Consider the following 20,739-nt stretch of genomic DNA (forward strand, 5'->3'; position numbering starts at 1 on the left):
TGCTGAGGAAACTATGAAAGGAGCAGCACCCAAGTTCCTGACCCTTGGGCAACTACCAATACATGTCATTTTCCCCTCTGTACTCCCTTGGCACTGGCCCTGGTGCCACTGTCCATCAAACAGCTATGGTCAGAAATGTGAATCTTCCATTTTACGTATCAGGTTAAAGCTATGTTGACAGACCATTGCCGCCATCTTGGAATGCCTAAGAGTCTGTATTCATACATCGCTCTCATGTTAGACGTAGCTAACGCATGCTTCTCACAAAAGAAGGCTACACCCTCTAAATGTTAACTACAGAAACTCCTTATTTGCCCATGCTAATCCTTTGTTTGAAGCATTCACATTATCAGGCGATAAAATGTCAAGTGACCTCAGGTATTGTTAATCAACATTGTGCGTCGTCAAATGACGCTCACAGAGCCAATACGATTTGTAGCCCATATGATTATAGAACATTGAAATCTTCCTCTATTTTCCATGGCTCCCTCTTGTTGACATGATGCCAATGGATGACGGGGCTACAAAAGAAGCCGAGCGTATCTTGGCGAGTAGCAGGAGTGTTCCACAGACAAGCTGGGTGACTTTACCCTGGATCTGACCCTGACCAACCTGGGAGTTCAAGCAGCAGCTAGCTCAGACCATAATCCACCATCAGTCCGACAACAGTTCCGTTGTGTAGCTAGCATTGCTCAAATGTGCTTAACATCACGGCTCAGTTCATTAAAGCCTATAGTGCTCAGCTAATGCAACTTGTCTCTTGGCAGGTTGACAGAAACCAGTGAATTAGATTATGAGAACGATAACACCGCCAAGAAACATGGAGGGCGAGGGGAGATGTCACAAAAGACTGGATGTTAATGCCTGGAACATAATGTACTTGCAACCCGGTTAATAAGGGCACTATAATATTTGCGTGGAGTGGATGTTTAATTGTACAGCCACTTGTTTTCTGCTGGCCATAGCTATACAAAACAGTAGTTTCTTTCAGAACTCTGACACTATCCAATGTGGATATCAAAATCCTGTATCGGCATGCTTGCAGCATTCAAATGTTTACATTCAATTGCAAAGATTCCTAAAATGAAAACAACTGCTTGATAAACCTATGCTGTTAGGGTTGCATTTCATTTGTTTTAAAGTATATATACAGACCTATACACTAGGGTCGGCAGACTCTTTTACATGACAATGGTAGTGACTTGTGAGGGCCCATATGCCGGTTGTTGGCACATTTGCCAAATGTGGTGTCAAACATCTCAGTGACAGTACACTGTAACATGCAGTACACAGAGGACTACACACCCGAGTAGGGTTGTGTGTGTGTGTGTGTGTGTGTGTGTGTGTGTGTGTGTGTGTGTGTGTGTGTGTGTGTGCACGTGTGTGTGTGTGCACGCACGAGTGTGTGAGTGTGTGTGCACATGAGTGTGTGTGTGTGTGTTGAGGGTTATTCAAATTCAGTAAACTTAAAATAAATGAAAGCAGTTATGGATTGCGTTTACAAAAAAATCCATCTCAACCATGTATTGAATTGGAATTGTCTGAAGATTTGACTTTTTATCACAACTATTATGACGATTATTGTGATCTCAAGTAGCTCAACACTAAACGTATAAGATCCTTAATTCTGTGGAATTTGGCAATAGAATTTTCCAGTCCTGGCTATGAGTTATCAGTAAATCTGCTAACCGCTTCAAATTAGGGCAAAGTATGTCTTGTGATATACTGTTAGTGATTTTTTGGTGAGTCTTCCACCTTCTCTTTCTTATATGCCAACAGATTCATGAAGATGGACAGAAATAGAACAAAACTGTTGTTTTCTGTTTGTTTTCAATGTAAACTTTTATTACTAATCCATGACAGGACACAGTTTGTTTTTCATACAAAGGCACGTGGTTCATTCAGTGCAATCTAGCATTACATAATACACACTAGATTGCATAACACAAACAACATCGGTTGCTTAAAAATATCTGAATAGACATTTCATCTCGGTGCAAAACAAAACAAGAAACAAATAATTATTTAATCATTTCAGCGACCACAATTTGTTGATTATATGCAGATAGACTGGTTTTAGCCATCCCTGAAGTGACTTTTAGTTACGGATTCAAAATGTTTTTCAATTTCAAGCTTATCCAGGCAGATGTAATAATATAGCATTGTGATGCTCAAGATGATCAAAATAATACATTTACAAAATCAGACCAAGATAGTCTCCTTCAACTCAATTGCACAGGCGCTGAATAGATTGTTAAAATGAATATTTAAAAGATTTGCATACATTATCAATTGGAATAAAAATGTGCCACTTCCTGAAAATGTATATAAAACAAACTAGTCTATGATAGTGCTTGCATTATTGCATTTGCTTGCATGTGTATTGTGTGTGTGTGTGTGTGTGTGTGTGTGTGTGTGTGTGTGTGTGTGTGTGTGTGTGTGTGTGTGTGTGTGTGTGTGTGTGTGTGTGTGTGTGTGTGTGTGTGTATCTGTGCGATAATGTCAAGGACAGAAAATTAAGGAAGTCTTTGAATTCTCTGTATTTATCATGTCTTACTCTAAAGTACCTTGTATTACGCTGATGTGGTTTGCTAGGGAAAGCCAGGCTACTGCATTCAAAGCCTACTTGGAAAGCTTAAGTGGTGTAGAATGTTCTGTCCGTGCAGCCTAGCTTACTCCCTATAAACCGCACTGCTGATCAAACAGAGCTCTGCCATCAAGAATATTAGATGTGTAATTCCTACACTGATTTGCGTTGGCAGAGGCTTAGGGCCAGCATATTCAACTCTGTTATTGAAAAATTCAAACTAAAATGTCTCTCCACAATTTGTTTTATAAATCAAATCTGTTATGTTCATCTGTAATGTCTAACTTTCTCTCTAACGTTCACTCTTTCCCTCTTTCCCTCTTTCACACACGCACACACGCAGGTACGCACGCACACACACACACACACACACACACACACACACACACACACACACACACACACACACACACACACACACACACACACACACACACACACACACACACACACACACATACACACACACACACACACACAACAACCTACATGGTAAGAGAAAACTGAACAAACAGTGTAATATTTCATGAGATTGTTCGCCCAAAAATAATTCAGTTGAAGGCTTGTCCAATATATTTGGTAGCAGGCCAAAAACAGTTGCATAGAGTATAAAGACAACAGCTCTCCCATTCGCCTGTGTGTCATATGACACACGGAGCCGTCCAATCGCAGTGCAGTATTCTTCACTGCTGCCGTGGGTCTCACATTCATGTGTCTGTCAGTCATAGCAACTAGTAAACAATAAAATATAAAAACAAAAATGGGCAAAAATTCTAACCCATATGATCTAGGTAGGTCTATGTTATTTATATAGCTTGTTATACAACATTCCCATGAAACACCATGGACTCTATTCATACATTGTTATTTACTTTAAATTAAAGTAGTAGTAGTAGTAGTAGTAGTAGTAGTAGTAGTAGTAGTAGTAGTAGTAGTAACAGTAGTAGTAGTAGTATTAAAGTGCTCTATGCTATTATAGAAATGTTTGTACCTAAGAACCTGTATTGCAAGGAACATTTCCTCACATGTAACACACACTGAGTGTACAAAACATTTAAGGACACCTTCCTACTATTGAGTTGCAGCCTCAATTCGTCAGGGCATGGACTCTACAAGGTGTTGAAAAGCATTCAACAGGGATGCTGGCCTATGTTGACTCCAATACTTCCCACCGTTGTGTCAAGTTGGCTGGATGTCCTTTGGCTGGTGGACCATTCTTGATTCACACGGGGAACTGTTGAGCGTGAAATACCCAACAGTGTTGCAGTTCTTGACACAAACCAGTGTGCCTGGCACCTACTACCATACCCTGTTCAAAGGCACTTACATTTTTGTGTCTTGCCCATCCACCCTCTGAATGGCACACACACAATCCATGTCTCAATTGTCTCAAGGCTTAAAAATCCTTCTTTAACCTGTCTCCTCCCCTTCATCTACACTGATTGAAGTGGATTTAACAAGTGACATCATTAAGGGATCATAGCTTTCACCTGGATTCACCTGGTCAGTCTATGTCATGGACAGAGCAGATGTTCTTAATGTTTTGGACACTCAGTGTAGATGTTATTGAGGCTGCAAGCAAATACTGTAGGTACACAGCACATGCCATGTCTCTCATTCATAGCACAGTGTATCCAAGAATCAGTGCTTCTCTGTTAATTTTTGATCCTGAGATATTTGCTCTTGTTTTCCATGCCACCACCCCACTTTCTTATTGGCTTAATGAAAGGAAAGAAAACCAATCCTGATTGGCCCTTGTTGGATAACAAAACCCAGGCCAGAGGTCCAACCACATGTCAGAGGCAGCTAAAGTGCTCTGATGCTCAAATGTTGTGGCACAAGTCGGAGTGTAGTGGACAAACATTGTTGTAATGGGCCTGTTCCATTGCAAATACTATGGATGGGTTGGTAGTTTGTGGGCAACTTCTCTTCTCCCAATGGATTACCGCTCGCTGTCATTTCTGCCCTCTTCCAGTGTTCTGGACCATTATTTGCCTGGAGGAAAAAAATATAGTATGTTAGAAGAAGGGGTTGGGACCCAAATTATTTTCCAATCATTCCAAACTGAACCCCTATATTTTTTGTTCTTCCTATGGAACGTGCAGGCTACATATTTAATTGGTCAGAGATGATGCAACTGAATTTTCACAGGTGGGGAGAGAGCGAGAGAAATGGGTGAACATTGAGGAGCATGGTTTGAAGCGCTGAGCATCATGACATAAATTGGGATTGTGTATAGGCTATTACTAGCATCAGAACTTCACTGAATTGCAGAATTATATACTAGACATTAGGGATATTTTTTGGAACAAAAAATAACATTATTAACCAGTTTTCAAGATTTGAAAATAGCGGTTCTGTTCCGGGAACACGAGAGATTACTTTCGTTCCCAGTTCTGTTTCCGTTCCTTGACATGTTTTGTTATTTTCTGGTTTTCGGATCTGTTCCCTGAACCGGTTCCAACCACTGGTTAAAACATCACGAGAAATAAAACAAACTCACAATAAAGCCAGTACATTATGTGTTAAAATCTTTTCTAGTGAACGGACAGTCTCTTTCATATAGCAAAAACCATCAGGGAGTTTCTGACAAGTGGCCTTAGGTGCGCCTGGTCTGGTTTTAGCTGAGGTAAGCCTGGGCTCTGTGTGCCGGGCGCAGACTGCCAGCTAGCCAAGGGGATTGAGGGTGAAGTTGAAAGCCACTGTTGGGAGCCTGGTACACTACTGGGCCATAATGCAAAGAGGAAGCATGTGACACACCCTAAGCTGTAGGAGCTGAGACTGAGGGACTTCTGAGAGCTGGGGGCCCTTTTATTTTAGAGCCACTCAGACAAGCAACTTAAAATCTTACCCAAGGGTCATAGAGTACATAGAGAACCAGCCATGATGTTTGCGGTTTTCTGGGTTCAAAACTACAATGGGTAGAGCCAGCATGCTAACTAGCTAGCATCATGTTAGCCATATTAGTTTTTAGCCAGAATCATGTTAGCCATGCCAGCTAGCATCTTGATAGCAGTTTAAACTATACTGTATGTCAATGGGCTAACTACAAGTCAAGGAAGGACATTTCTAATTAAACGTAAAATGAGACAGAAGTGGAGTCACAAAAGGGGTTTAGGGTATTGGTGTCGGTTTGAGTTATTGGGAATCATGGTCTTGTTTTTGTTGAGTGGCCTACGGTGAATGAGCTAGTTAATGGTAAATTTACAACCCCAGCATGTGGGCCAATAAAACCAGGGGGACAGGGGGACATAGAGGACGATGAGAATGATTGTGAGAGGAGGAGAGAAAGAGAAAGAGGGGGAGAGAGTAGAGTGGAGGACTCTGGTAATTAAGAGTCTAAGGGAGTGTGAGAGGGGGCACACACTGCTCAGAGCAAACTTTGTGCACGGAATCCTCACTCTTATTTATGCACCCTGTCTATTCTCCCTCCCTTCTACCCTTTATCTTCTTCCTGGCCTTTCCTCTCTCTCCATTCACTTGTCTCTCCCTCTGAATGAATAGTCACAGCGCTATGGTGTCCCCCCCCCCACCAACACCCCCACCTACACCCCTTAAACTCCCCCTCTAGCTCAGTCTTGAATAGGGAGTCGAATTGAGCAAACAGTCAGCCTGTCAGCTCAATAGGAGGTCTGGCCGTGAACTTCAAGTCCTTCCCAGGCCCCCAGCGTCACATTGGGGAGAGAGGCAGGGAGTGGGGAGGGAGGTGTGGGGTTGCGAGGCTGTGGGGAGACAGGAGGGGGGGGGGTGAGTGGGAGCCACAGACACAGCCAGACTTTAGGGGGCCCCTACGTGCCAATATTGGGGGGACCTCTGCCTTCCACAAAAGTTCCCAAGACTGGAGCTTTTGCTGGAGGTATGGGGGAGGGTGCTCCAGGTCCCAGCTGCCTCCCCCCACCCTCTAGTCTAGGCAGGAGGGGTGTGTGCAGACGGGACAGTGTCTGCCCCCTGCCCAAACTCCAGCCCTCCAGACCCGCACACTCAGACGCAAGCTGCTGACTGTGCCCACCCACCCCCTCGACTCGCTCCCAGCCCGCACAGGCCACACATCATCTCATTACCCAACGCCAGCCACTCCACTGTCTACTGTTTGTATTGTTTTGGGCTCTGCATAATTTACACAGTAAATTGAGAATGGCCGTGGCCCCTGCTCAATCTACCACCTGTTTACAGAGACTGTCCGTGATTAGTGGGTTTGCATTAGATTAGACACTGTTACTATTAAGGTTCTCATGCGATGTTTTGTTAGACTGGCTCCCCAACATAGAAACTTAGACAAAAACAACTTTAATTAAAAACTGCTACCAGCTAATGGTCCGATGAAGCTCCAATGTGAATGTTGTGGTTTTGTCATGATTTTCTTCTCTCTCCACATTTGGCTTAATCAGACGCTATAATTTATTTTAATAACCTTAATAAATTCATTATGTCTAGTCCTAACAGCAATGTCTCTGTAGACCTCATGCAGCGGAATACCTTGGCGGGATTGGCGACGAGACAGACTTAATAGCACTCTAGTGTTTCACCGTCCATATGCATGGGTAGTAACTCAGTAGCCTATCCATTAGCAATGCTCTGGCACTGTACAGTATCTTAGCCATAGCACTGTCTCGACCTCCAGTACGCAGACACAAACAAAGGGAGTTCTCTCCGTGTGGCACGGACAATGGCATACATTGTTTACCGGCTGCCTTATTTAATCGGGCCCAGCCGACTCTAATTGGTGTTTTGGTTATTAAGCGGTTTTTAAACTTGCAGCTCTCTGTTCGGAATAAAGGAGTTGCTACAACAAGCTTGCTTAGGAGAACAATACACGACTTGTCTCAGCACCAGCTCCCCCAACACCTCACCCACCAACACAAAGACAGCTTTCCGCTACTGAGACCTCGCTATCATACTCTCATTCGGCCTCTGCCTCTCTCACTCCCTCTCTCTGTCCCTCAACCACACTCACTCTCTCCTGGTCCCTTTCGCTATGTGTTGGTGTTGTACTGCAGTGTCTGTCTGAGTAGCATATTCACTGACTCGTGGACGTCACAGTTCTGTCCTTTAAAGAGGTGCTCTGAGCTGCTTTTAGAATATTTAACTAAACAGTCATTAGCGTAAATCTATACATGTCAGCAAATCAGGATAATTCATTACAAAAAAGGAATGATAAGACTTGGTAAAAATAAATATTACAAAAAGCGTACTGTCTTTGATTACTAATGATAATAAGAATAGTGATGATATAATATAGCCCTAGCTAATATTCGTTAATAGTCTCTGGGTGTAACTATCTTATATAATATGCTAAATGTGGAACATTCATGTCTCAGTTATTCTGACCAGGGAATACGGCCCGTGTATTTCAACCAAAATGGCAGCCGCCGCCATGTCGGGCGTGTGTGAAGAGGATGGCACAACAATTCCCAAACGGGAAGAAAACTGGGCTGTTCAGAGCACAGATGCCCACTGAATGCCTGAGACAGAGCAAGAGCGAGGAGGGATTTAATGCAAGCACACACACAAAAACCCCAGCCTTCCTCCCCCCTCCATCAACGCGTCTCGTGATTTCTGCAATTAGCAAACACATCTGAGGTGCTTAAAGGCAAGGCCAGCCTGGCAGAGGGAGGGAGCGAGAGAGAAGGGAGGGTCCGGAGGAGGAGGAAAGGATGGGGTGATGGTGGTGGTGTTATGGAGGCGTGATGCAGCATGGCGGGCGCAGGGCTGTTGTTGTTACCTGCTCTCTCTGGTCCTCACTTCCATTTCATGCCAGCGAGCGTCGTCCTAAGATGGTGGCGTGGGCTGCGTCTCGCGGTACAGGAGAATGGGGAAGGCAGCTGAGGATGAAGCGAGGGAGGGGAGAAGGGGAGAGGAGATACGGAGGAGAGGGAGTCAGAGTCAACAGCAACCTCTCCTCCTCTCCCTATTTTTCAGCCTCATTTTCCCAGCATTCTGTCATGGTGGTGTTGGTAGTCTGCACAAAAAATAAGAATAGGGAAAAATATGAGGCAAAAAGAGAAAATGTGAGTATGCAGTTTAACCAGCCGAGATACACATACATGCATATGTACGTATACACACGCACCCACACACACACCTTTTCATGTCTTTTCTCATGGTACAGTCTGCCCCTGAGCATGCAAATGACTTTCATTATGCAAATGCGTGCAAATCAGATCCAACCATCTGAGAATCAAGACTGGGAAGAAAAAAAATTGACACAGAGATTGAATGAAAGAATGAAAGAGAAAAAGAACAGGGGGGGAAATCCTTTTGAGTGGCAGGAGGCGGTAAGTTAGGTAAATGGTATGTGGAGGAACAACAGTGGCCCCAATTGGACAAACAAGATTACCTTTTGTATTTTAAAGATGTCTTGTCTTTTTTCTGACTGCACTGTATTTTAACATCATACTTGATATCACACAGGTTTCATATGAAGTTAAGTTCAGACTCACATCATCTGCAATAGTAAGAAAAGAGATTGCTCCAGCTAACGCAGGCTTTTCAGCCATTCCACAATAAATGTCTTTACTTTCATTCAAGGACGCAACAAGAACTTGAGCTCTGTTATGGAATAAACACATGAATTTCACATGTGATCACGTGATCTTTGGTGAAGTTAATGTGATAATGTGAAGCTACACATGTGAAAACATTTGAGCACGCGCGAAAACATGATCTTGTGAAAGAAATGTGACATGGGGATGCAACATTTTTACATTTTTTAAATGTTTTTCACAATGTGAAACTGCTTATTTCACATGTTGCTTTTACTGCAAATCACGTGAGGTGAAAACTTTATTCTCCACACATGTGAAAAAGTGGTGTTAACATGTGAACTCTAAATGTAATACATGTGAACATATTGTTTCACGTGAACAACTAATCTCACGTGTCTATTTTCATGTTTTTTTTGTAAGGGAAGTAATTAAATAATATTGGAGTTTTAAGGTAAGTGGTACACTGTTCAAATAAAATAGTGTAATACTGTATATTTAATCGATATGATTACATTTGATCACTTAGGGACGCACCTGGGATTTAAAATCACACTCTCTATATTTGGAGTACGCTGATCGTTTTGCTGTGCACAAAGTCTGTAGTATTCTCAGAAGTCCTCCACAGATTAATTACCTACAATGCATCTCTGCAATTAGCTCAAGAGTGCCATCTGCGCTGCTATTTTAGTTCTAAATTAATCTGACTATTATCTCATCATTGATTTCCTTTACTTATTTCATCAATTTGGGGGTTTTCTATATAGTTGACAATATGTTGGTGGGGCATATTATTTACTTACTCCTAAATCACAATGATAAATATAATAGTTATTATTGAGTGTTTTTTTTTTTAACAAAGCTGAGATTTACTTTGAAGTTCAAAGTATAGGAATAGAGGTAAAATCAGTTATTGGCACAGACATGGTGGCGTAGCAGGAAGATCGTACGTAATTCCTTGAACCAAGAGGTTGTGAGTTCATATCCCAGGGGAGGACATAAATAAATAAACAATGTAATCATGTGTGTAAAATATGTAAATTGAAAACACTGTGACTGTGGGACATTTTGTTTGCAGGGCATGGCCTATGTAATCATGTGAAATATCCCAAAATGTACTGTAAATCCTACCAAAACCACATGAAAGGTTATGTGATCACGTGAAAATATAATCTAATACAGTGGTAGAAAGGCTGTGACCTAGAAGGAGATTGTTGTCTAAAATATGCTATTGGAGTCACAGATGGTTGGCTGTATGAGATCAAATGTTGTGAAACTTCATCATAACAAAGACAACAATGCTACAGTATCAACATGCTAGGTTGATGAAGAGGTTGCTGGAGCTACAGTATCAACATGCTAGGTTGATGAAGATGTTGCTGGAGCTACAGTATCAACATGCTAGGTTGATGAAGAGGTTGCTGGAACTATTGTATCAACATGCTAGGTTGATGAAGAGGTTGCTGGAGCTACAGTATCAACATGCTAGGTTGATGAAGCTGGAGCTACAGTATCAACATGCTAGGTTGATGAAGAGGTTGCTGGAACTATTGTATCAACATGCTAGGTTGATGAAGAGGTTGCTGGAGCTACAGTATCAACATGCTAGGTTGATGAAGAGGTTGCTGGAGCTACAGTATCAACATGCTAGGTTGATGAAGAGGTTGCTGGAGCCACAGTATCAACATGCTAGGTTGATGAAGAGGTTGCTGGAGCTATTGTATCAACATGCTAGGTTGATGAAGAGGTTGCTGGAGTATTGTATCAACATGCTAGGTTGATGGAGAGGTTGCTGGAACTATTGTATCAACATACTAGGTTGATGAAGAGGTTGCTGGAGCTATTGTATCAACATGCTAGGTTGATTAAGAGGTTGCTGGAGCTATTGTATCAACATGCTAGGTTGATGAAGAGGTTGCTGGAGCTATTGTATCAACATGCTAGGTTGAGGAAGAGGTTGCTGGAGCTATTGTATCAACATGCTAGATTGATGAAGAGGTTGCTGGAGCTATTGTATCAACATGCTAGGTTGATTAAGATGTTGCTGGAGCTATTGTATCAACATGCTAGGTTGATGAAAAGGTTGCTAGAGCTATTGTATCAAAATGCTAGGTTGAGGATGAGATTGCTGGAGCTATTGTATCAACATGCTAGGTTGATTAAGATGTTGCTGGAGGTATTGTATCAACATGCTAGGTTGATTAAGAGGTTGCTGGAGCTATTGTATCATCATGCTAGGTTGATTAAGCAGTTGCTGGAGCTATTGTATCAACATGCTAGGTTGATTAAGAGGTTGCTGGAGCTATTGTATCAACATGCTAGGTTGGGGCGGCAGGGTAGCCTAGTGGTTAGAGCATTGGACTAGTAACTGGAAGGTTGTAAGTTCAAACCCCTGAGCTGACAAGGTACAAATCTGTCATTCTACCCCTGAACAGGCAGTTAACCCACTGTTCCTAGGCTGTCATTGAAAATAAGAATTTGTTCTTAACTGACTTGCCTAGTTAAATAAAAAAAATGTAATGAAGAGGTTGCTGGAGCTATTGTATCAACCTGCTAGGTTGAGGAAGAGGTTGCTGGAGCTATTGTATCAACATGCTAGGTTGATTAAGAGGTTGCTGGAGCTATTGTATCAACTTAATAGGTTGCTGGAGCTATTATGTTAGCCTTTGCATTGTTTTAGCATTAAATAGTCAAGCATATTGTAGTGGTGCTTTTCCATGTCATTCTCCGGCCAAGCTACACATGCAAGTAGCCCAAGAGCTACAAACTAACTCCACCAATCTGGGTTGGAATCTACTAACTAGCTACCAGCCTAGCCTATACATGACATTTGGTGAACCAACGAAGAGAGCAGACTAATCGGGGAGGAGAGAGCTGCTATCTGTTTTCACTCTCAGGCTAGAGGAAGGAGGCAGCTTTTGTTTCTGGGTGCCAGTAGGGAGGCACTATTTTGTAGGCTGTAATGGGGGAGTAGGGATAGGGGTGAAGGGAAGGGCCTTGGAGTATGAGAGAGTAGGTTAGGAGGAAGGGAAGGGCAGTAGTAGAGGGGGTGGGGTACCACTGAATGGTGGCAAACCTCTCCTAATTGGTACTTGACATTTTTCTGCCATTGGCACTAAAGTGGGCCAGCTTTCAAGCCCGCTCCGAGTCCTTGTTGGAAAAGTGCCATATGCAAATATGGCGAATGGGTTCCATTATGAAGCCTCTGATATTAACAGCTCAGGGAACAATGAAATTGTGTGCTTACTCTGGACTCGTAGGTGTGTGAGCGAGAACAAGACAATGGCTGCCATAGCAGCTTCGGTCTGAACAGCCCCTTCACATGACGTTCTGACAAGTCATTTCACCAGAATGGCCTTCTGTGGACTGAGGCTCTGTCAGGCTCTGTCCAAAAGCTTTGTTCAAGACTGAAATAGTTTGTTTCAGTTTGTGCAATATTTGCCAAACTTCTGAAAATGTCATATTTATCTTTTTGTTGAGAGGCTCTTTTTCCTAACTGTTAAAATATACAGAAAATTATTTGCTTTTTTCAAAAAATGCATCCTGTGTTAAAGCATTACCAGTTGAGCACATTGTTCTAAATGCTAGAATGTACAGTGTTCTGAAATCCTTCTCCTATTTGGATTGTTTACCCTTCACTAGCTCCCTGGGGCAACAGTGGAAGGAGATCTAAACATAACTCCTGTCTCCCTTTGGAGACTCCTTTGCAAATCAATGATGAATTGTAGCAAAACTGAGAAGCATTTTCAAAGACCGAGAAATGATAAGAGACTGATCTTGGACAGCTAGGCCAAACAAACTCCCAGCACTAACTTCCAAGAGGAAACATATAAAGCAGATTGTCAAAGGCCGTAAAGCAGTTCCATCTTTATCTCCACACAAGTCGAAACTGTCAGGGAGGAAACAGAACAACGGGTCCAACAATAGCACCCACCTCCGGTGTGGTCCGAACCAAGTCAAAGTACACCTGTTACTGCTAAGTTACCAAACTTGATCTCCTTTGTCTGGGTGGGCCCATTGACTTCTGTAAACGCCTGAAATACATGAATTTCTCTGTGAGCGACAGGGAGGCGGGGGCCGCTTTAGAAATGGCAAAGTCTGCCCCTCTGTACCAGCCCAGCAGTGAAGCCATTTTCCAAACTCTGTTGGTGTGTTCTGTTGAGAGAAAGGGAGGCAGAGAAAAGGGGTAAGAATCACTGGGCCTTTTTCAGAAACCCGTCTGGCTGTTAGGACCCGGAGGTGCTGAAATGGTGGTAAAGGAGCCCATTGTCTCCCTGTGACAAGTGGACTAGCTCTATTGACTGTAAAGTCTACTGGTGTGGGGCCGTCAGGGCCCGGCCACAATGCCTGCTTTTCTACTTGACACTTGGAGTCTAATGCCTAGTGCCTGAAAGCTAAGACAAATCCACCAAACCCTCTCTCTGCCTCTCTTCCTTTCTCCTCTCCCTCCCTCCATCCTTTCTCTTTATCCCCCTCTCTCTTTCCCTGCCTCCACTCCAGACAGGGCTACAGTAGAGTCCTGGAAGTTTTGTGGAACTCCTGTTTTTGTGCCATTTTCAGGCAGGCAGTGCTAAGGCCGTCTTTCCTCTGGGGTAGGGTTGCAAAATTCCAGGAACTTTCAATGAATTCCCTGGTGTTCCAGAACTCCTGGTTTTGCAACTGTACTCTAGGGTCCCTAGTGTGGACTGTTATTGATATGACTGTGCCACACACAGTTATCCTCCTTATCGCCACAAACAAAACAGCTGCACCAGTGCACACATCTTCATGGGCATCTGTTACTGACATCATATCATCGTTTCTTCAAATAGTATTCATACTTATCGTACAAACTGTAGCTAATTGGAGAGAAAAACATGTTTTTACTGCCTGAAAAAGAAATACAAACTGATGTCAGAAAGCTAATCTAACTTTGCTAAAATCTCTACCTAGAAATGTTGTCATTCAATCAAATTTGACTTGCATAACACTTTGTAAAAAGCCAATTTGTCACATGAACAGCCACAATGGCATGTATATAAAACCACAGATAACAACCAAGAACAGTCATTGGGGCCTTGTTCCAGTTCCCCTGGATTATTTTGTTGGTAATGACAGTAGCTAGGGAAAACAGACAAAGAGCCAGGTACCACTGTGCCACCGGAGGTGGTGACATCACCGCCTGTCACTTCCTGTCAAGGCCCTCGTCTCTCTCGCTCCCTCGCTGAGCCCTGAGCTCAAATGTCACACTCAGCACCTGCAATGCAGCAGGCAGGGACCGCTGCACAACCCGCTAAGATTGACATTGTGAGCGTTGTTGCTATACAAACGCTCCAACAGGAGTTTCAGACTAGTCCGACGTGCCATATTGGAGTCAACATTGTGTTTGTTATCAAAGCAGAATTCAAATGTATAAATTTAGCAGAGTACATGTGATTGAAACCCTGTTTAGGCCATTGATCACCAGATGAATAACATGTTTTTCAAACATACTGGTGCTATAGTATACAATTTACTCTCCAATTTCTCTGTAATGTCTTGAAGCTATGGAAGGCTGATTTGGCCGAAAGACAGAAAAATCATACTAGAAGCCTCACTCGACATGATTCTTTTTCTAGTTGAAAAGAAATCAACATCATTGCCTTGATGGCTGATTGAAGGTGTGAAGATCTGATTGACCAATTACTCCCCACTATGGGCTGAGGCCCGGATTGTTCCCTCTCTCATGGCTCTGTCACTGGGGGCAGTTTCTGGTTGATTGCCCTCGGACCACTCCTCCACAGAGCCCCACACAGTGGCATTCAACAAGATCCATCAGGCCTTTCCACATGGTAGCACCTCATGCAATGGAGGCTTCGCCATTGGCACATTCACAACCAAGCCAACTGTCACCTCAAATCAAACTCCCAAACAAAACCAAAATCAAACACCTTCCCATATGAAAGAAAGAGGGGGAGAAATCAAATAAACAACCGTCTAGCTTAACAAAACTGGCCTCAAACAAATCTGTCCATTCGACTATGTGCTGGCAGGGGACATGATCATGGGATTAACTTAAAAAGTCCATTGTAAACTTCCACAATCCAAATAACGTATGACATTAGAGGCTATAATCAGCAACCATACTTTCTATTCATTTCACCTGTTTTCCAACAGCCTTAACTAAAAACCCATCAGCTGAGTACAGAATTGCTACAGTGATAGGATGGTGTTACTTGCAGCTACTGACTGGCCAATTTGTTAAGCACCATTCAGGTTGGTGTTGGTTCTTTGGGACCCGCCCACCACTGCTGGCCATGTGATCGTAAAGATAAGCTGCTGCATGCAGCCCCACACAGAGGGATCGGGGGATTATTAGATTACAAGTGATCCTGTTGGACCAACCGGGCTGCGAGGGACCAATGCCATCGGCCATGTGCAAATATGAGGAAATATGTGTATGGCATTGTGTATAACTCATTATTTTTAGAGATCAATCTCAAAGCGATCAGGATTTCCCAACTCTACGGCTCAGGGGAAAATCTCAATGCCTCAAAAATGTGAATACTCAAAGACGTAAATTTATAAGAAACTCAACAAATACTCAAACTCTCAAATCTACTGCTAAAATTCTCAAAGGCAATTGTGATATATTTGACGCAATAACAGAGACAGATAGTTGTAATTGTCAAGCTGAAGCTATTGTATCAAAAAGACACACATGTACACATACACACATAAACCTGTGTAATTGGATGACATCACACGACTTACTTGACTTTTTCTTCTGCTTCCGTGTCCTATGATGTCGGCCATTTTCGTTGCTTGTTTTGCTGTGATTGGTAGAATGGGGTGGTGCAGCATGGGGGATATGTGTTGGGGATCTTGGTGCCTTTCAGGAGCGTAATGGGATTCTTGTTACTTTCGGTTATCTAGCTTTATGAAGAATGTACACCACTCATACAGCTAGATAACCAAAGATAACAACCAACCCCTAAGGCTGCCCATCCTCTTGTGCCACAGGTGATATGCATGGGCCAGATTCTGACCTATAATCAGGAAAAAGACCGTATAAACAATCAGAAAAATGAAGACTTGAATTTCCCTTTTCAAACTTAATAGCACCCTAAGTAAATTTTAGCAGTTCTATAGAGAGGTCTGGTCACAGAACCTAAAATGTAAGAAATGCTGATTATTTTAAATTAATCAACTTTAATCAAATGTGTACTTAACAGTTCACAAAATACCAGAACCTCCTGACCCTCTGCTTAAAGTACTCATCAGCAATTGGCCTGCCAACATTTCCCTGCCAATCCACCCTCACTGTTCTGCTGTTACAAAGCCTTTGATTGGATGGCCAGCCCATAACATGGCAGCCAAAGCCTTGACTCCTCAAAGTCCAATAATCAGCATGAGGCTTGATCAAAACACCAGTCCAAACTAGTTACGGTGCCAGTCTTCCCAGACCACCCCTCTCCGCCCCTGCACCCACCCCTATGGTGAGGCAGTCTCTCACAAGGACTGGCTCCATAGGAGGGTGATGGCTTCAAACGCCACCCCCCGCCATGTTCAAAATGTATTTTTTAAATTAAAACCGTTTTACTGTAAGATGCAGAGAGAAGGGTTTGTCTCTTGCGTTTGCATATCTATCAGAGATTCCACACTAAATTGGGGAGGGCATGTTCAAGGTTGGTGTCAGAATACGGCACAAAAGCACAAACACACACAAGTGCAAACCTACACACACAGATACACACACACAGAGTACACACATTTATGGCACATCGCACAAGGGCCAATAAAAAGTTTTTCTGTGTGCCCAGCCCCACATCGAGGCTCCTCCCATCTATACATGTTCTAATAACTGACAGGGGAGATGGAGGGAGAGCGAGAACGACAGAGAACATTCTCCCCTTTAGTGTACACATCTTTACCTGTAGTCTCATACTGTTGGCAGACAACATATCCTCTCCTTATTGTCAGCTAGAACAAGGATTCAAGCTTGAAAATGTCTTCTATCTTATTTTGGTTCATAATCTACCAGTCACCATAAGGATTTCTAACCACCTTTATCATTTCTTACTACATTATGATACACAAGGACAAAGCAAGGTTCTTTGAAAGCCTCCGCACTCGCAAACAGGCATATTCCATACAGTGCATGCACATACACCCATGCACGCAAGCACACACCCACACGTGCAAACCAAACAAAAGCATGCACACATGCTGGAAATAAGAATGGCACTATCTTTCCAGAAAAAGTGACTATTCACTCAGGAAAGTATTTCTTCCTGCCAAGGACAAGATGACATCAAAACAAAATACTGATGCAGTTACAGAAATGTCCTGATCTGTACGTGTTTTTTTGTCAGAGAGAATTTACATGTTACAACATCATTTGAAATGATATCTGACATGGATATTAGATAAACTTAGATAAAATAATAAGCCTTGATTATATAAGCATAAAGGGTTATCAGTACATCTATCGCAGTGATTAATTTGATTGTACTTATAAAGCATGAAATTATTTTGAATTATACTGTCCCAGGATTAATATTTGAAATTCAACAAAATAATAATAATAATTGGCTGTTTAAAAAAAAATACTGTACACAGTATGTGTTTTTAAATTGCTCAGTTATTAGATCAAATAAATAGTCATAATACTACCACCATAAGTAACATTATATTCTCAACATTATATTGAAAACAATCAAAAACATGCATTTTATGTTATTTTCAAGAAATTACATTTAACATGTATTTCATCGTTTGCAGTGGAGAGTTGGAATTGGAAAGTTGTTGTTTTTATCAGCCTATATTATTAACCTATATTATTATCATTATTACTGTTATTATTATACTGTGCAAATTCCAAATAGTTTGATACGCAGTTGTGACGATTCCTTCTGATAACGTCAATGCATTTGACCAACTTTATTTCAAGTAATAATAATAAACATTATTTAAGGAAATAAAGTAAGAAAGAATATGTTTCATATTAGGCCTACATTGCACCAGATGCGATTACAAAGAACTCACACTGCGCATCTGTAACGAAGCTCATGTCAGATTCAGCACCACAATAGTGGACAGCTGCCTTGTCTCTTAGTAGCCTTCAGTGCCAGGATTTCAACACCAAAATCCCCGATAAGCATATTAACTATCATACAATACGTTTGTTAAAAATAACTGCATTTGTTTTCTTGTTTTAACAGTTGAACCTAGGCCTACCCCTTGGTAAATTCAGATAGGCTTCTATGGCGCAGTAACATGCCAAGGAGAGATCCGGTTCGACTGTCTATTACTGCATCTTGCCAACCACATAATTGTCAAGGGGTATATCTCTTTCAGCCATTCATTCAGTCATTCAGCCATTCATTCAGACGTTGGTGACGTCCTTCAAATGTATCCTTAGGAATGATTGAAAATGTTTGATGAAGCAATACACAATGCACATATTTTCTGTAGATGTATTTTAGGTACAAAGAAAGTAGTTATAGCTTTATAATAAAGTGATCAATGTATGCCATTGAGATATGACGTGATTCGATGTAATTAAATCCAACCTGATCTGTAATGTATTGGCACATTGTTGTTGCTCAGGACTCAATGCTTACGCACGAGGCACGAACTGAGGTCATTTCTAAATGTTCATCATATATAATTGGCGCGGTCGATGCAATCTGTTGGCAGAGGGCCTAAGCTACTGTAGCCTACCGCTGCACACTGGAACCTTGTGGCGTCATTATACCAACAGCGTCCACTGCTACTGAAAAATGACGAGCTTGACAAGTATGAACGCAAAGGTGTAGATAAGCAGTAAAATAACATTTCATTTCTGTATTCTCTTGTGAAATGATGATTGATACAGTATTAATATCCATAGGCTTAGTCAATTTGTAATATTTTAACTATTGAATCGAATGGACTAAGTTTTCAATGGGTACTTGCACTGCACTCTTATGCACAAATAATATCATATAGGCAAATCGAATTACAAAAGGTTGGTGTTATCGAGTATACTTGGGACATCCCTACCCTAAACCCTAACCCTAACCTTAACCTTAACCTTAACCTTACCTCAACCATATCCATATCCATAACCATAACCATAGCCATACCCCATTACCTAACCCTAACCTTAACCCTTACCTTAACCATTTTACAAGTCGACTTCAACGGGACGTTCCAAGGATCCCGGAGAGCACGAACCAACTATAAAAAGTTACGATTTTAGCAAAACACGTCCCACAATGTCTCTTCCATTTGGAATTTGTGCAAGTGATTTAACTGAGTTAAAGTGATCAATGTCTAAGCCATACCTGGCCAGTTATTAAGACTGTAAGAGTGTGTGGTGTATTTATATTACCTATGCCACCTGCTCTGTTGCGCCTATATGTCTCTCCATTGAAACCTGAAAAAAACAAAAACAAGAAACGCTTATTTTCCAACCCATCTGCAGTCGTATGGTAATTGTCCGGCTAAAGTCAACAATTTCAACAACCCAGTTTCGTTGAACTGAGTATATTACTTTTGTTATTGTCCCTACAGACAGGTACGAGGCCTTCTAGATATGACGTTGAGGCGACATAAAACCACTACATGGTCCAAGATAGTAGGCTAAAATTCACGAGAGCTTTGTTATGTAATCTACCTGTATAAAGGCATCTGAGCTAGACAGGTACCCGAGTCTAGAGGTAGGACACGCCTCAGATGACATCTCCAAAAGCTCTTTAAAAGACATAAAGGCCGATCGATTTTTAGACAAGGCTTTCAACAGTACTCGTCAAAAACCGAGTCAGACCTACATCACGCACAACCCACAATCCAGCTAGGTGCTTGGAAGAGATGTGCACATTAAATTATTTGCAATTTAATAAAGAAAACACGCACGTTTATGGATAGAATGTCACCAGATGTAGCACGAACTATAAAACCAAACCAAACAACAACCTGGCTGTGCAAAAAACAATTCGCTTTTTCATCTTAGGCAGCAAAATGCAAGCGTTATTCTTGCAGTCTCTTTATTTACACATCATACCATGGCCTATGACAACTAATGTGTACGCAATCTGCTATTGCGGATTATTAACGTATATATTAGTGTCCTGTACAGGCATACCAATATATATAAATATAGTACTGCTTCACAAACCATAATGGAAATGCATATCCATGGTCTATGCTCCAGTAACGCGCACACGTGTGCTCAGAAGGCCGCGTATTCGACGTGCACGTGCGGATTTGATGGCCTTGTGATTCTCCATCCACCTATTGCTATTAAGCGTTTTCATAATCTGGACTCGAATCTCAAATGATAAATTGATCAAGGCCTTGCCTACATTTTGAAAAGGCGAATTGTCCTTAAAACTATAGAAGTTGAATAATAGGCTACATTATTGTAGACTACATTATATGGCAAATTACACCGCGGATGACATGTAGACAATTTTCTTGTGATGTTTTATAAGTACATCTGGCTACATGAATTATTTATGTAGAAATTATATGGTATGTAAAATGACATATGCGTTATATTACCTCTGTGGGTCTGCGTCTGTCTGTGTTGATGCATGTGGAACCTTGCAGTGTGAGGGGCATGGTTAGTCTACTCCATGGTGCGTAATGGAGGTCGTTATCAAGCCCCCTAGCCTAAGATTGACCATATCCCATCTTTCTTTGTTTGTGCAAAACTATTAAACT

General features: G+C 41.9%; 1 long non-coding RNA gene across 1 annotated transcript; it reads right to left on the bottom strand.

The window, feature by feature from the left end:
* Positions 1–1,819: 1,819 nt before the first annotated feature.
* Positions 1,820–15,954, bottom strand: LOC109901948 (uncharacterized). The gene is made up of 3 exons (XR_002256803.2): positions 15,802–15,954; positions 8,310–8,546; positions 1,820–4,582 (listed from the first exon to the last, which is right to left on the bottom strand). It is a non-coding gene; the product is annotated as an uncharacterized LOC109901948 (long non-coding RNA).
* Between the last annotated feature and the right edge of the window lie 4,785 nt (positions 15,955–20,739).

The sequence above is a fragment of the Oncorhynchus kisutch genome, linkage group LG2 (assembly GCF_002021735.2).
Source record: "Oncorhynchus kisutch isolate 150728-3 linkage group LG2, Okis_V2, whole genome shotgun sequence".
In the NCBI taxonomy this organism is placed as follows: domain Eukaryota; kingdom Metazoa; phylum Chordata; class Actinopteri; order Salmoniformes; family Salmonidae; genus Oncorhynchus; species Oncorhynchus kisutch.